At 45.0% G+C, this 18,671-nt stretch overlaps 1 protein-coding gene and 1 pseudogene across 3 annotated transcripts in view; one reads left to right on the forward strand and one right to left on the reverse strand.

Annotated features, from left to right (window-relative positions):
- The window catches only part of LOC309563838 (rap1 GTPase-GDP dissociation stimulator 1-like), a 296,711-nt gene that overhangs the window by 174,761 nt on the left and 103,279 nt on the right, over positions 1-18,671 (reverse strand). The gene's annotated exons all lie outside the window — the stretch shown is intronic.
- On the forward strand, positions 9,147-9,602 carry LOC309562607 (large ribosomal subunit protein eL21-like; annotated as a pseudogene). The gene has a single exon. The product of its transcript is annotated as a large ribosomal subunit protein eL21-like (transcript).

Below are 18,671 nucleotides of genomic sequence, written 5' to 3' on the forward strand. Positions count from 1 at the left end.
ACTTCTCCACGTTAAACCTCATTTGCCATGTCGTTGCCCACTCTGTAATTTTGTCCAGGTCATTCTGTAGGATATCTGCTTCATGCTGTGCAGTTATTGCTCTGGCCAATTTTGTGTCATCTGCAAAAACTGATATAGAGCTACTGATCACGTCCTCAATGCTGTTTATGAATAAATTGAACAAGGTTGGTCCCAGGACTGAGCCCTGGGGCACCCCGCTTACTACCTCAGACCAGTCTGAGTATGCGCTGTTTATTACCACTCTTTAGACACGCCCTTTAAGCCAGTTCCGTATCCAAGAGCAAACCCTGCTGTCGATACCTGCAGATCTTATTTTATAAATTAAGCGCTTGTTTTGTTTATAGCGCATGATCAAAAAATCGCACAGGTGATCAAATACCACCAAAAGAAAGCTCTGTTTGTGGGAAAAAAAGGAGCTCAAATTTGTTTGGGTACAGCGTCGCACGACTGCGCAATTATCCGTTAAAGTCAAACAGTGCCGAATCGCAAAATAGGCCCTGGTCAGGAAGGGGGTAAAGGACAATTATACGAAAAAAAAAAAATATTAGGTAAACCCACAAGTGCTTTTTTTTACCACTACTATTCCTTTATACTGGCTTTTGAAATTTACAAATGCAGCAATTTAGAAACTGGATGAAAGGTTTAGCACTGGGAAACACTTTTTTATAGGTAAATTGTGCGTTTTATATACAACTATGTATATCAGACCAAAATGAGGGACACATGAGGAGGAAAGAGGGACAGAGGGACTCTGTTTCAAATCAGGGACAGTCCCTCAAAATTGGGGACAGTTGGAAGCTATGCTATACAACCATTGTATATTTGTTAATACCAGCCATAGTTACCTCCTTATAAAGACTAGATGTGTGTGTTCCATTAGACAGGGTGCAGAAAGAACTTCTCAATGGGATAGCAGACAGGACTTATTCTTATTCTTTAATAACTTAAACTAAAAATAAAGAGACTGAACGCCAATCTGGAATTATAAAGGCCGCGGCCGTTTTAATACTTGTATCAATAAATTAACATAAACTCAATAAACTTTAACCCGATCACTGAGATCCAGGTTACCAAAAAATTATAATATAATCAACCAAATTATCCAAACAAACTCATCACACGAAATGGTAGATAAACCACAAAAAACGTCCCTCTTTGCACCGCGCAAAGATGACCTAACAAGTATAAACTGGCCGCGACAGTCAAGGGGAGGGAGGGGAGGGGAACAAAACTTGTCAACTTGCCACGAAGTTCTTCTTGAGGTAAGTGATGCTTCAGGCGCTGAGCCCCCTTTTAAATAGCTCCCAGGCAGGCTCAAAGGCGGGAAGAAAACAAGAATAAAACAGTTTAAGTTCTACTCTTCCTAGCTACAGAATAAGCCCCACTGTGATTGGGGCTTTTTCTGACCATACGCTGGCTTCCCCACCTAAATCTGCCTAGAAACCCCTGTACTGGCTAAAGGAATGCCTATTTTTTTAAAACAGCCTGTCGCCATCCCATCTAGAAAAAGGGGCTCATTTGAACCCCTTTTTCTTTACATTCCCTTTTTTACACAGTACGTAATGCAGCACACAGAAGTTTAGGAGAAGTAAAACTTCCCAGATAAATGAATCTATCTCACAGGCTGGGACTCTCAATCTTCAGGGTAAAGCAGTGATATTACATAAGGGCCTTTTATTTAGCCAAGCACTGGCTGTACAGAAAATGAAGTACTTTATAGGTAGGAAGGTGGTTATTATCTCCTGGAAAACAGTATTTCTCTTTTGGACTTGAATAACAAAGTAATGCCAAAAAACAGCTGTATATCAGTGCTAGAGCACATCTAAGGACACTCAAAGTAACCTGACTTTATAAAAATGTTAACTGTACAGTAATCACTTTGTAAATATAGGGTTTCAACAATGCTTAGTGCACTTGTGGATAATATATACCAAGTATATATATATATATATATCAGAAATGTTATATGTAATCCTGCGCAAAAGATATATGTTATGAAAAAATATAAATAAATGCACAGATGTTTAAATAGAGCTGCTGTCCGCCATATTACTTACCCTAAAAAGGAAGTATAGTAGAGATAGTAATTAATGGGTCTGCCGCTGCTAAATACCAAATGCTGGGTTAAATGTTGTTTATTGGATAGGTTTTATTATTCAGTAAGTTTCTCCTCAATTCCGTATATCCAGGTAAATTACTTCCTTATTGCAAAGTATATACCAATATTCAGCTACTATAATCAACTGTTATTTATGCAGCACTGCCCCCTAGGGAGCTGCTGAGAATGGATTCCCCTGGGTTACCCATAGCAACAGTCTGTAAAACGTATCACTTTATCGCTTGGCTCAGACAATGAACAGTCCAGGGGATTTGGTTTTTGTGTTTTATTTTAGAACTTGGATGGGAGAAGGGATGAGTGGGATACTCCAATTTACACTATGCACAATCTCTGAGGACACTAACTGTAATGTGTGCGGCAAGGCCGCTGCTTCACCTTGCCAAGAAAGTGAAGTAGAAGATAGGTTCCTGACTGAATTTCTCTTCAGAGTCCTGACTTGGCACCCCCTTTCTCACTTCCTGTGCATACTAGCCCCTTGTTCACTGACTCTCCACTGGAGTGGTCCCCTTCCTGGGCAGACCCCTGGCAAGCTTCTCGGTACTCACAGACACTGTTATTCTCTGGGTTGCTCTGCCTTTATCTCCACACGTCAGGATCCTGGACCTCCTGGCTCAGCATCACACACTCCGTCCACTAGGCTGACTGCCTGTGACCACCTTCCTTGCTGACAGGAGGAGAGACAGTCGTCACCCTCCTCCTGGCACCTGGCTTCCTGCCCAAAGACGCCCTGTCACATGTGCCCTTGGCTTTTATGACTTATCCCAGGATGCACCACTTCTGTGCCAACCCTCTGGGATAGCCACAAAAGCCTGTGTGTCATTGGCTGGGTTTCCTCCACTGTCCAACAGGCTCCCCTATTGGATTCAGTGGAGACACTCCCTCAGACTCAGACTAAATGAATCACACATAGACACATGCAACAGGCAAAACTACTGATCAGGCTCCCCTGATAAGCAGATGGAGCAAACAATGCTTTTACCTAGCACCTACCTAGGGGGGTGCTACATCCACCCCCCCCCACCAAAAATGAGCCATGTCCCCATTGGCTCTGGGGCAGCCCCCCCCTACAAAAATCCCTGCTGGAAAAACTTAGGAGTATCCCAAAAACCTGGAAAGGGGGAAAAGGGAAGAAAAAAATGTACAAATAAATTACAAAGAAAAAAATATAAATACTCTGTTTGTACAAATATGATACAATCTTTGGGGTGTATTTAAGCAGTGCAACCCCCCCCCCCCCCCACCAAGCAAAAAATCTGCTCAGGTTATCCTAACTATCTGTCTCTACAGTTCTGAACATCCTGCAGAGGGACGAAAGAAAAGGGTTAGACACTTCATCATATGTACATATACACAATTAATTGCCTCACTCATTTTAAGATGAGAAGACCCTCCCCTCGAGGGCAGCCTTCTCATCCAGCATCCCTATCTAGATAACTTGGTAGACATCCACTTGTCATTCTTGACTCGACGCTCAGTGTTGCTCCTTTAAATCGACCCTAAGCCCTATCACTGACGGTCTACAAATAGTCCAATAAAACGGGTGTCTACAATGTCCTCTTCACTGCAACGGTAACCCATTATTCTTCCTTTCAGAGACTTGGTTGCCGGAGCCTGGACAACCCATCAGTCCCACAGGGGTTTCTAGGCAGCTTCTTCAGGGGCCTCTGGCACCAGGGCACCCCCCACCAAAAGACTTCCAGGATACCACCCACTTTTTTTTTCAGGCAGTTACCCTCAGAGTTCCACTGTTGGCCCATTGGCCCAAAGGTAGTTCACTTGAGACTCTGAATATTGTAATCCATGATCTCAGCCCAATGGCTCAAAGGATCTGGGGAACAACATGCTACAGTCTTTTATTTCTCCTGAGAGGATCGGCCCTCTAGCACAAGTCCACTAGCCAGTGGTATCTCAAATTGTCCTCAACCCCTTTCTGCAAGGATAGAGGGGGGAGGAAGAATGGACATACGGCATAAGCCCCAACAATAATTGGACTTGAATGTTCCATAGTTGTAATATATATATTTTTTTCTCCTCTTTTCCAGACAGTAAGCTTAGGCTAACTAGACTTAATTGAACTTGGTAAGTTTCTTTAGCAATAGAAGTCTGGATGGGGAATCTGCACAGTCTTTCCATCTTTCTCCTGAATTCGGATCAACCAGGCCTGGCCTGATCCATCTGGGCAGCGAACTTCCACTTGATCCAAATAGATAGCCTGCCCATGGTTCCGTTGAGCTTTTACAGAGAGGAAAGTCTTCCACAAGTCCAGCCTGAACTAATTGCGGTATGAATTGGGTACAAAGAGAAAGTCCCATAAAGCTTCATCACACCAGGACTCTCTTATGGCCTCTATCTCTAGCATGACCTCCCGTGGAGCACAGGGATAGTCATACCCATACTCTAAGGCCACCTTCCTCTGTATCCACCTCGGCATTCTAGAAAATCTGGGGAGGGTCTTCCAATTACCTCACCAGGCTGGAGAGTATGGGGTTTCTTCTCTTTTGATGAGGGAAGCATAGGCCTCATTTTGATCCCAAGCCCGGGCATAGTTCTTAGGTGGAGTTAGGTCTGGGACCCAATTAGCATAGGCCCCACAGAGCCCCAGATTCCTGGCGCACTCTCCTCACACCACTGAATGCCTAGTCTCCTCATAAGGTGTATCAAAACTGGCTGGACTGCTCTGATATTCGGACCCCCAGTCCCATTCAGTCTCTTTCTCAGACTTCCAAACATCCAATCCCTCCTCCAAGGATCCGAACCGATTCTGGAAGCTGGGTGACCCTACATCAATGACCCGGGCCTCTTCCTCGCTGCTCACACTCACAGTAGCAGCCCCGGTCACTGCTGGCTATTTTCTACCCTCTGCCTGTATGGGAGCAGACTTCTTCTCTGCCGCTGCAGTTTTTAATGCATCAGGTGGCCACTCCCTGGCCCATACTACCTGCATGCATTCTGGCTCGGACATTTGGATCTCCTTCCATGCGCACGCTGGACCACTGAAAGACTGCATGGACTCCAACTGCATCATGAACCGCAACATTGCTCTTCCACGGCTCAGGAGAGGCCCCCGACTCAGCAGCCGACTGGGCATGAGTGACCCTGGTCCTCCATGTCACACTCAATTTTCTGGGCCGACCTTCACTCCTCTCTGCCCACAGCAGAAGATTGCTGCAGTGCCCGCACTGGTCCCAAGCTTGCATCTGTATGGTAACGCTCAGACACTGACTACATACCAGGCCCAAGTGCTCCATGCCTCCTATAGTGCACAACGCCAGTCTTCCGTCGGGCACACTCCGCGCCACTGTATCCCACAAGGTGGATGTCTTCGGCTCTCTGGTCTGCTCCGCAGGTTCTCCGCCAACATGTGGGATAGCCTCTGTGCTCCAGCTCAATCCGGTACTCATCATCTTGCTCCTCCGCACACATGTCTCCCTCTCAGCCCCACTTAGAAGCCGAAGTAGTTTATAGACTTTGCTTCCTGTTTCAGATTGACTGTGCGGGAGCGGCGTCTCTAGATCTCTAGACTGGCGGTGGCTCCTCCTGCTAGGCAGAACTTTCCAGCATGCGTTTTCCAGCGCGGTACAGTAACCCTTCCGATGCCGCTATCTCTCAGCTTAACCTGCATGAAAGTTACTCTAAAGAGCATCGTGCCTCTCAGCTTGCACGCATCCGCCACCCTTGCTTGTACCAGGGCTCCAACTGCACCTCCATCACTCTAAGCCAGTTAACCCTCTTTGCTAGTCAGTAGAATTGTCCCGCTGTCGAATGCACGGCCAAAATTTCTCTTCTTAGCACTTGTACAAACAAAACTCGCCATACTGTAGTTGAAAAATGTCCCACTGTCATTAAATGATCAAAAGATTTGTGTACAGCATCTACTTTGCCACTATTTTGGAAGAATGTCCCGCTGTCATTGGATGCACGGTCAACATTTTCCTGCATAGCTCTGGCACACACATGGCCCCCGGCACACTGATCCACGTGCCCTGGGCCGCCATTTTCTCCGTCCGCACCATTTACTGTTAAGCAGGCACAGTCCATTTTCACAGTAAGATGCAACTCTCCCGCTCTCCAGCACATCACTTGAATAAACAATTTTTCGACTCTGATAGGAATTATTTTGTTTCCAGAGGCAACTATTATTGTGCATTTGGTTCTTCATCCCACTCACCCTATACCCTGTAGAGCAGGCCTCACACTTCTCTTGAGCATTAAAACACAGTCCTTGAGAGAAAAATGACATTTTTGGAATTTTTCCACGGCCGTTGCCATTCGCAACCATTCTGGTAACCCAGGGCGATATCCCGGATGAGCCCTCAAATGTAGCACTACCAACTAGGGGGCTGCTGAGAATGGATTCCCCTGGGTTACCCATAGCAACAGCCTGTAAAACGTATCACTTTATCGCTTGGCTCAGACAAGGAACAGTCCGGAGGTTTTGGTTTTTGTGTTTTATTTTAGAACTTGGATGGGAGAAGGGATGAGTGGGATCCAGACTCTCCACTGGAGTGGTCCCCTTCCTGGGCAGACCCCCGTCAATCTTCCCAGTACTCACGGACACTGTTTTTCCCTGGGTTGCTCTGCCTTCATCTCCACACATCAGTATCCTGGACCTCCTGGCTCAACATCACACACTCTGTCCACTAGGGCGACTGCCTGTGACCACCTTCCTTGCTGACAGTAGGAGAGACAGCCATCACCCTCCTCCTGTCTCGCTAGACAGGCGCTGATTTCCCCTCTTCTTTCTTCTTATCCTTCTAATAAGTGGTGACACTTTAGAATTGGCTGCCAATTACAGGAATCTTGGTCCTATCACACAGATTCCACTTCACTCCCACTTTTTTCCCTATATCCCATTGGCAGCGCATTGGCTTCCTCTTTTCTGCATCACCCTACTCCTGGGACCTGGCTTCCCGCCCAAAGACGCCCTGTCACATGTGCCCTTGACTTTTATGATCTATCCCAGGATACACCACTTCTTTGCCAACCCTCTGGGATAGCCACAAAAGCCTGTGTGTCATTGGCTGGGTTTCCTCCACTGTCCAACATGCTTCTCTATTGGATACAGTGGAGACACTCCCTCAGACTAAATGAATCACACATAGACACATGCAACAGGCAAAACTACTGATCAAGCTCCCCTGATAAGCAGATGGAGCAAACAATGCTTTTACCTAGCACCTACCTAGGAGGGTGCTACATTTATATTTATATAGAGTACTGCAACAGTTATCTTTTGCTCAGTAATGGTAAAACTACATAAAACTCCTTACTTGTAAAGTTTCTACGTGCCTCATAAAGTGCTTTACAAGTGACAATAGTGCTTTAAATGCATTAATAGTTCATAAATATAATTTCCTTATAATATTTTCCTTATACGGTGTGCTGTGCTTATAGTGGTCCTACAGAAAGTGATTGAGAATACAAAAAATCACAATATATATATATATATATATATATATATATACACACACACATGTATACATAGTGTAAATTCTACCTTATTTAACATTTCTGTAAAGAAGCTAGTCCACAGAGAACATTGTAAATAATTCATGCCTACTGTGTCCACCAACATGATCTTCTTGTAATTCAGACTGCAGCTGACAGGGGGCAGCTTTTACTGCAATCATCTCCAATTAACTACAGACACTGTTATTTTCATTATGTACCTGAGTCATGTTGTATCATGACTAGTTAATTTTAATAGATTAAGCTCTAATCCTTTTCATTACACTTTTTTAATGTTTACATTTTCACCCTGTCTTATCACTATGAATGACCAAAATTAGGAGTTTTTAGCAAGATTTTACTATTTAGCAAAATTAATTGGAGATTACCAGGGAAGCAAACTTAAGGCGGCTTCAGCTTTTGGATCTATATACCCCTAATGAACTAGAATGATGCTTACATTTATGCTATAGACCTGTTTAATTGCCAGTATTTTTTCATAGCCTAAGATAACAAAGTAAATGTTTTTATTTGTAAGGTTGCTTTAACTGATGTCATCTGTAGAATAAAGGATATTCCTTTTATCTACTTATAAAATAAATTGAGTAAAAACCACATAACAATACATTGTTACATCAAATTTCCTAATGACACTTGTAGATATTGGCAAATCTAATTTTGAACAGGAACAGATCCTGCTAGTCCTGTCATACAGAACATGTCCTAACTGCCATTTTGTGGGCAATAGCACCCGGGTTATCGTGGCAGGGGACAACAAGCAGGGCATAGAGATATGCCATAGAAACTTTATTGAAGTTTTCTAGGATGCATTCCCTATGTCCAATTGCTCTTGAGAGTTAGGAAGGCTCCTCTTAACTATCCTGGACCTGCTTTTGAGCCTAAAAACACTAATCCTAATGGCAACCCTAACCCTTTGTTAATTAAAAAAAAAATCAGCTGATCATTGTGTGACACAACAAGAAGGTTTGCAGTGGATCATTTTTAACCCTACTCCTCTATATGATAAAACATTTTCAGGAAATGTCCACTCCAAAAATAAAATGAAAAATAATATTTTTGTCAGTAAAGAAACACAGACAGACTCCCTCACAGCGGTGGTAAATAAGGACGACCAGAACATGATTTGAGATGGGTTCAGCAAACATTACTAAACTTTGAGGGCAGATTCCTAACCCCATTGAAGTCAAAGGGAGCCGACTGTTAAAAAAACAGTAATGGGCATTTTTTAGGCTAATAAGCAAGGTATTGTAAAATAAAACTGGCGTGGGGGGGCTGGGCACTTCCTTAGGGAGGCAAACATTTTATTTTTTAATTTAGATTGGCAAGGAACAGCAATTTTATGAATGCTTAAATTGAAACATTAAAAATGCAAAATTCCTTTAAATACTATATCCAAGGGATGTCCTGAACCTGCCTGTGAAGTGGTGCATCTGTACTATGTTTCAACTTACTACAACTAAACTGATATTTATGCTTTCCACCGGACCAGCCATCCATGCCCGTAATGGGCAATTGTTAGTGAAAAGTGGCGAACACAAGGGGCAAAAGGCAAAGAACCCATTATATGTTCTCTAGACTCTTCTGCAAGCACGGTCCAGTGCCACTGTCAACCTATATGCGCATCTACAAGAAGGGTGATATTGTGGACATCAAGGGTACAGGTGCAATCCAAAAAGGTATGCCACACAAGTGATACCATGGCAAGACTGGCCAGATCTACAATGTCAGGTGGCATGCTGTTGGTATAATTGTGAAAAACAAGTCAAAGGTAAGATCCAATGTCCCTGTAGAGCACATCCATCACTCAAAGAGTGGAGACAGTTTCATGCAATGAGTGAAGGAAAATGAGACAAAGAAAAAGGAAGCAAAGGAGAAGGGCGTCTGGTTGGCGCTAAAACATCAGCCAGCCCAACCAAGAGAAGCTCACTTTGTTCGAACATATGGAAAGGAACCTGAGCTCCTTGAGCAAATTCCATATGAGTTCATGGCATAAAGTACTGTTTTTAAAACACCTTTTTCTCAAAACCCCCCCCCCCCCAAAAAAAACGGCAAATGTTATCAGCTTATCTAAAAATACGCACTGTACCCTTATTTATAAAGAAGGCCTGGTATGAGATCCCCCTCAAAATACTTACCAAACCCTTTTCTTAGCATGCAGCCTGCCTGGTCAGGAGGGGGGGGGGGGGACAAGCGTTTACTCATCCTGCTTATACCAGACCACATACTCTCAACTCTTGGTCTTTAGCATGGGGTTCCCCCTTAAAATCCCTACCAATCCCAAAGGTATAGTTTTTTTTTGGGGGTGGGGGGGGCACACAGACTTTTTTATGTTGAATCCTTCCTAAAGATACAATAAACAGCAGTAACGATAATGAGCGAACATCAGCTTAGTTCATCAGCTTGCCAAACCTTGATTTGGATCGAACCTGCAGCTCTTTCCTAATGGTAAGTAGAGGAGTACCTCTTTGCATTGGTGGTCACTGGGTGAATGACACCCTTACATGGATATCTCTTACATTGGTGGTGAGTTGGAACAAGGCCCCCAACATTGGTAGTCAACAGGAAGAAAGCCATCCTTACAGATGGCTCTGTTAAGTGGCATTGGCTCTGGAATTCTGAAAGGTCAATCTGCCAGTCATTAAGCACCCGATATCAACCTCTAGAGGAACCCCAGAATTTCATAGACACTGGCTGCCTAAAAGGGTAAAGCTAGTTTATTTTTTAAAAGTTATTTTTGCCTAGCAGTGTAGCATGGTAAAATTATCGGCTAATTCAGTTTATTGAAATTGCCTGTCCATGTCTACTCAAAGCAGAACTAAACTGTATCTATGCACCACATAATGCGATTTATTTCATCTTTAATATTCAAAACAAAATCACCACTTTATCTATGTCTCCATGCTTCATTTCATTGAGAAAATTCTAGCCGCAGCCATCTTCAGTACGGGCAGATGATTTGCGTAGCAGTTACTTCCTGGAAAAAATCTGCCCTTAGTTCAGGCATGCAGGCAGGAAGGTGTGCTTAGTTAAGAAAGCCCCCCCCCCCCCTCCAGATGGAAGATAAAAATGTCTATGAAGACTTCCGGGATGTATGACATAATTTTGGTCTAGGCCAGAAACCAGGAAACAAGTGAAGAAATGTAAAAAAAAACAGTTTAAAACAAGTAAATATAATATACCTTCCTATCTATTTACTAACACTAGTAGCATAAGGTTTGAAAATAATTAAAATGAATGTAAAGCCGGTGATCCCAATTCTTGGCAGCCCCTCTGTAATAATAAGATATATTAGACAGTGTGTGTTTTCTTAAAATTGGCTAGCTAAATACCTTTTTTCACATTGCCGATGTGCCCGCCTGTTAGAGAACAATCCACAGAAGAACTGGCATATCTGTCTATAGCAATCAGAATCACGGAAATGCGCATGCGCACATGGATGAGAACGGTAAAGAAGTTACACACCAAAGCACACGCAATGCGTGACAGATCCTGGCGCCCAGTGGCCTTTTAAAAGGCAGCAGCAGCAACCACTATTTGCTGGATGATTATCAGCCCCTGTGTTTCCTGTGCCTTGTGTATTCTGATTTTGGGCCTCCTGTTGCCAACCCGGATTGCCTTTGACCTGATTTACCTCGATTCCTGGCTCTGACCCTTGGCTTGAACTACTGACTTGCTTCTGCTTGATCCACTGTGTTTGACCTCGGCTTGGCTCACCGACTCTGTTATTACCAGCTTACCCGTGTATGACCCCTTTTGTTCCAGTTCTGCTTCCTGCTTGCCCGGCTGCAAAGCACGCTAAGAACTGCTAAGGACACCAGCCCTACAGAGCACCCTGCTGCCATCCGGTGCTCAGCTCTGCAGACTATAACAACTGGCAACCCATGCTTCATTTGGCACTGCATCCCCTATACCACCTCCAGGGGTGTTCTACATTTAGCCACAAGGGGAGCCCTATCAGTACTCCGGGCTCTGACCAGGTACATGACACCGCGGCTCTGCTTCCCTTAGGACTACAGTGGGAGGGGCTGAGATTTCCTGCTAATGTCAGCCGGGCAGTCACGTGAACGCAGATTGACGATGTGAAAAATGCTGCAGAGTTTTCAGAAAATATACACACACACTGTGTAGTATATCTTTCTATTACAGAGGAGCTGGCAGGAATTGGGATCACTAACTTTACTACCGCAAGGAATAGGGGTGGGAGGGGAGGGCGGGTTTTTTATCATCTAACACACTAGGAAGTGACAAGGAGAGAGGGAGAGAGGGGAAGAGCACTGGGATGGCGGAGGCACGTAAAGTGACAATGGTATCATGGATCAGCAGCCATGATTATCATGGTCAGCACACTAAGGGGAACACAGGAACAGGCAGGATCAACCAGGAATCTTACAACATATAATGGGACAAATGTCACCGCACAGGCACTATGTGGTTTAACATGCTTTAAAGGAACAGGAACTTTTTTTTTTTTTTTTTAGGTTACAACCTCTTTAATGTTTATTGAGATAATTTACTTCCACTTTAACTCTAATTTTTGCTATTTATTTTGAAAAAAACACAACCAGTAAAATGAATATGGCAATCAAGTTTAGAGATCGACCGATTATCAGCAAAGCCGATACATCGAGGGCCGATCTGCACTTTCCCCGATATATCGGAATCGGCCCCTGAGGTTACCGATATTGCCGATATTTCGGGAAACTGCTTGTACCGGAGTGATGCCTGCAGCTAGAGGCATCACCCCGGTACCGGCAAAGGCATCTTGTAATGACAACTGATGCGGCTGAGAAGCCGCTCGGATGTCATTACAAGGAACGGGAGGGGGCGTCCCCCCCTCCCGCTGCCTTCTGCGGCTTGCCTGGGTCTCCCCTCCCACTAGGAGACCCAGGCAACCATCCTGCATGGCTGCCGAAGAGAAGACCCGATCAAAGCCGAATTCGACTCTGATCGGGTCTCCATGTAAAAACCCGGATGTGATATCATGACATCACTTCCGGGTACTCTGCGCCAAATTCAAAAGAATTACAGTATTCAAAACAGCCAAACTTGGCGTTTTGAATGCTTTTAAGCGGAGAGGAGGGGTTTGAAGTCTTTTAGACCACCAGATCCCTCCACAAGAGTACCTGTAAAAAAAAAAAAAATTAATGTACGAAAATATCGGCCGATACCGATATGCGATGACCATATATCGGTATTGGCAATTCATTAATCAAGTTATTAAACAACTTATTGGATGAAACATCAGACAGAGGTCTGTGATGATCTGTATAAAACACGCAGGGGCCTTTTAAAATTGCATATGCAAGAAATATAGAACCATTAGTATTCGTCCCCGAAGCTCTAGGGTCACAGATAATGTTAATGCAGCAATACAAGAAGCTAATACAAAGTCAGCAGGTTCGACAACTGCCACATTTCCAGTGAAGTATTGCAGAGAGGGTTAACAAACACAAACAGTGCAGGTGCTTTGTTGTGTCTCTAAGGACACATCAGCAGAGTCACACCATATGCACAATGACATGCAAAAGTCCTTGAAAAGGTTCCATCTGTTTGCAGTAGGCTATGTTATGTAATTGTACAGAATGTCGAAAAAAAAAAAAAAAACACTCTGCAGCATTCCTGATACAACCAGTTATTCGCTGTAAAGACATATCTTCAAGCTGGTGATAATTGTATCCAGTTCATTTGAGATAAAATGTCTTTATTATTAAAACAAATCCAGTCCTCAAATTTCGTGTCAACTGTAACATTATTCATTGATAACCAAGATCATTCCTTTTTTTTCCTTTTTTTTTTCTTTTGACCTATATATGTCACAGCATAAGATATATACTGCTTAGGCTGCCAGGCTGAAAATTCTGCCATTTCAGACTTAAAGGGAACATGATTTTCTTCTTTAAAGTTTTAGAAGTCCTATTTTAGACACCAAAATGTTGTGGGTATTACTTTTTTTTTTGTCAGAAAAATCTTATACTCACTATACCATTTTCTTTAGATTTTTTCCTTTATATTTACCAAAACCATATAATAGGAGGTCAAACCTAAACACTTTCAATTTGTATGTGTAGCGGTGTTTAATATGCCTGAAAGATGATTGTTTGACATTTGAGAGGAACTCGGCTCCATCTAGTGGCCAAAACGACACACTGCAGCTACTATGGAATTTCTTGTGATGTGATTTTCCTTTCAGGAAGTTGAGAGACTTCATCATCCATAGTGCTCTTGGACTACCAGGATGCACTGCTTCACCGCACAGCCTTCTGGGGGAAGCTTTATAAAGGAAGGGAGGAGCCAGGCTCAGTCTCTTGGGAGAGACACAGTGAGACAAGCAGGAAGCCAGCGCTGTGGGCTGATGCTGCATGCTAGGCCGAAGCCTCTGGGCCTGAAGTGACGACGCTGAAACGTTCCATGCAAAGCAAGAGACCCTTCCCAGAGGTCCCATCGCTGTTTGCAGAGACCGGAGCCATCCACCCCAAACACCTCGCGCGGCTGGGGACAGAGAACAGAGACTAAGACAGCCGTGGAGAGTTCTAAGGGAAAATCCTGTTGGTGAGAGGGCACTTGCCCAAACCTGACTTTATCTACCAAAAGAAGTAACGTTATCCACAGATAGCTATAGTGTAACAGAAGGTGATAAACCCCGGGGTAGATCAGCATACTCTCTCAGGAGATTCATAGACAAACAATAATATCTGTAAAGGAGTCGCCAGAGGCCCATCTCTCTCACATAAGTTATTGCTCAGCTACACAGATACCCTGTGGTGACAACCAACAGCTCACTGCTCTTTTTCTCTCTCTTGATCTTCATTCCTAATGCGGATTACAAATATATCTGCGCAGTTATCTTGCTAGCGAAGATTCAAGAAGAAGAAAGAAGAGGACTTTGGGGAAGGGACTCAGATAGGCCTATCTATCTTGTACTGTGTCTAGCATCAATGAGGGAGTAGTGTGGGATATTTCTTTTATCTTTTTAAAGCCGATTTAAGTAACCCTTTAAAATAACCGTATTTCATTGTATCTCACTTGCTTAATTTGATATACAGTAAATTAAGCTTTGGTTAATTACAATCCTGTGTGCTGTTCCATTGTGTCACCCAGAAAGACTACCATTGAAGAAGGTAATAAGTCACTGTTGCATATTGAAGTATTGTAGTCCAATCTGTGTATCCATTTGAAGGTCCAGTCCTATTCTGGTCAGTTGTGCCTGAGGAGGGATCGAGCCAGTTCTATAGGGTTGTTAGGCAGGGTGTAGACCCAATAACATAATCAGCAGCTCCTGCGGGGGTGGTGCTACACGTGGGGGCTCGTCCGGGATCTCTACAGTCCTGCAACACAACCCTCTCAGCCACAGAATCCCCCTCAACGCAGAAATGGATCCTACCGCTGCAGCCGAGTGGTGCAGGGAAGAGAATGTCGTAGTGGAAAATGGCCTGGTGGTTGAAATCAAGGGAGAGGTCTGGACTGAGGAAAAACTCCTCCCAGTTTTAAGGGCACTGTCCACAGACAGGAAATTCTGGGTGACTGACATAAAGACAGACACCACCGTTCCACACACGTATGCATTGTGTGAGTGGAGGAAGGGGGTCCCCGATTACTTTAAGGGAACCAGTGTAAAGACTACTGACCAAACAGAACTTTTTTTAATACATCCAGAAGTCCTTACTGAAGGTCCCTCATCCACCACTCCTGGGGGATCCAGCAAAGAAAAAGGTGTCCAAGAAGGAAGTCCAGAGTCACCACCTTTGTCTACCTTTAGCTCAGAACTGTGTGCTGTTCTCGGGGAAATCGTAGCAAAATGTAGTAAGGACTCCCCAAACTATCTGATGACTGGATATAGGAAGCTCAGGACATTCTCTGGGAAACAGCCTGTGCCTTCAACAGAAGATGGGTTTGAAGAGTGGTTAGATACCGCCACTCAGGCTTTGGAAGAGTGGGAGGTACCAGAACAGCATAAGAAACAGAGAATCACAGAAAGTTTAAGGGGACCTGCACTAGAGGCCGTACGTAATCTCAAGCTAAGCAAAAAGAACTGTACTGCACAGGATTATCTAGACATTCTACAAGATGTATTTGGTCGGACGGAGAACGTGGCTGAACTTCTTTACCAGTTAGACCACTGTTACCAAGAAGAGGAAGAGAAGTTGTCCGAATTTATTAGACGCCTGGATAAGATCATCCACCAGATCCTGTTAAAGAAAGGGATAGACCCCCGGAAGGTAGATGAGACTCGTGCACGGCAGGTGCTGAGAGGGGCTCAACCTTTAGATCCCATTGCCATACTGTTGCGAACTCGTCAAGACGGTGGCATTCTAGAATACCCTGACCTGATTCGAATGGTCAGAGAGGAAGAGGTCATGTTGGACAACAAAAAGAAGAGTCGGCAGTTTGACTCAACTGCTCGAGTCAGAGTGATAAGTGTAGAAGAAGGTGATTCGCAAGTTGAACTCCTAAAGACCCAGGTGTCCCAGTTGATAGAAATGGTGTCTATCCTGACTAGTCAGGCATCCACTCTACCTAATGGGAACATATCAGAGAAGCCAGATGAACCTGCTAACCTTAGAGCAGATCCGGAACCGAGACCTACAAGATTGTTAACTTGTTTCAACTGTGGGGGAGTAGGTCATGTTAGAGGAGTATGTCCCAGCCCAGGAAAGGTTGTCTCAAAACCTCGCAAGCCAGCGGAAAACTTCAGAGGGCCCCCGGTGAAGGAGTCAACCGGGTGCCCGCCAGTTTCAAGGGACTCCAGGAGGCTCACTGGTTCAGGGAAACTGAGTCAGGGAGTAAGATCTAGGTACAACGCCCCTCGTTCTATACTCCAGGCTACTGGGGGGAGGAAAATCAATGCACACCGTGCCCAGCGGGGACTGAATCCAAGAAAAAAAAGAAAGAAGAAAAGAGCTTGGGTGCAGAGAACTGAATCAGACAACAAGGCCACTTCAAGAGAATTCCCAACTAACTTGGTCGGGCCTTCCCCTGTAGTCTCCGTCCAGGTAGAAGGAATTTACACAAGAGCCCTCCTCGACACTGGGGCCCAAGTGACTCTTCTGTATAGAGACTTCTATGATAAACACCTTACCCATCTACCTCTGCAGAAGTTGGAAGATCTGGAGATATGGGGTATCGGGACTCAAAGTTTTCCCTATGACGGGTATCTGCCAATCAAGTTGACCTTTGACCCATCAGTGGCTGGTGAAGCTGAAACCTTTGACACCCTAGCGGTGGTCTGTCCTCGTCCGCCAGGGGCCAACAAAAGCTCTCTCATTGTAGGGACCAACACTGACCTAGTAAGGCGCCTCCTGACACAACTGGTCCAGGGACAGGATTCTCCAGCGCCAAGGATTCACCCCATGCTACGGCAGGCCTATCAACGACTAGTATTGGAGCAAGAGACTCCTGCAGAAGGAGTTGGAAGACTCTGGAAGTTGGACAGAACAGAAAAGGTCTTGCAGCCAGGAGAGGTGGCTTGTCTGAAAGCTTCAGTTAAACTCACATGGAAACAGCCTGGCCCTTTTATCATCTTTGAATCAGGTCCACAGGAAGAGGAGAGAGGGATAGAAGTAATCCCTGAAGTGATCCCTTTGAAGGTGTTACAGAAAAACCGTGGAAGGGTTTTAGTGAGTGTCAGAAACACCTCTACTACACCGGTGAAGGTACCGGCCAGATTGCTGTTGGGCCAAGTTAACCCGGCTACCCCAGTTGTCCCATCTGATCTTAAAGAGGAGGGAAGTGGTGAAGTTGTCATAGAAGAGCTCTGCTCTGGAAGCGCTGCCCTCCCACCGGAATGGGTGAAGAGGGCCAAGGCACAACTTGCTCGATGGCGAGGAATATTTTCTAAGGATGAGTTTGACGTGGGCTGCGCCAGGAGTGCCACTCATAAGATCCGCCTGAGTGAGGACAAACCTTTCCGAGAAAGAGTCCGGCGAGTTCCCTTGGGTGACTTAGAAGATCTACGTCAGCAGCTGGCGGAACTCAAGAAGACTGGGGTTATTCGAGAATCCAGGAGCCCATATGCTTCTCCGATAGTGGTAGTCCGGAAGAAAAACGGATCTTTGAGGCTTTGTATCGACTACCGAACACTGAACAGAAGAACCATCCCAGACCAGTATACCACTCCTCGAATTGAAGACGCCCTACAGAGCCTGTCAGGGGCGAAGTGGTTCAGTGTGATGGACTTAAAGAGTGGGTACTATCAGATCCCCATGCACCCTGAAGACCGGGAGAAGACAGCCTTCATAACCCCCGTGGGGTTCTTTGAGTTCAATCGCATGCCGCAGGGGTTGTCAGGAGCCCCTGCTACTTTCCAGAGGCTGATGGAAAGGACTGTTGGGGATATGAATTTGATAGAGGTACTGGTATACTTGGATGATGTTATCGTGTTTGGCAGGACTTTGGAAGAACACGAGGAGAGGTTGGAAAAGGTCCTGAAGAGGCTACACGAAGAAGGCCTGAAACTTTCTCCTGAGAAGTGTCAGTTCTATCAATCCTCGGTCCATTACCTGGGCCACATCGTGTCTGCAGAAGGGGTAGCCACCGACCCGGACAAGCTGGATGCTGTCTCCTCCTGGCCGAGACCTACAAATGTGACCGAACTTCGGTCGTTCCTGGGCTTTTGCTCCTATTACAGGAGGTTTGTGGAGGGGTTCGCCAAGATTGCCCGACCCCTCAATGAGCTACTAAAGAACGAGGAAGATGACGTTCCTGAACTGGTCAAGCCGACGAAGTCCACCATGGGACCCCGGAAGGCTAAGGAATCCATCCAGGATCAGTGGACCCCAGAATGTGAAGGGGCTTTCATTCAGCTGAAAAAGAATCTAACCACTGCCCCTGTGTTGGCCTATGCAGACCCCATGAAACCATATGAACTGCATGTCGATGCCAGCCGAGATGGGCTGGGTGGGGTACTCTACCAGGAACATGAGGGTCACTTGCGACCTGTCGCCTACGTGAGCAGGAGTCTACTACCTGCTGAAAGGAATTATCCTACCCACAAACTTGAATTCTTGGCCTTGAAGTGGGCAGTGGTTGACAAATTGAAAGATTACCTGTACGGAGCTGAATTCAT

The sequence above is a fragment of the Pelophylax lessonae genome, assembly GCF_965119305.1.
Source record: "Pelophylax lessonae genome assembly, chromosome: 9".
NCBI classification, from domain to species: domain Eukaryota; kingdom Metazoa; phylum Chordata; class Amphibia; order Anura; family Ranidae; genus Pelophylax; species Pelophylax lessonae.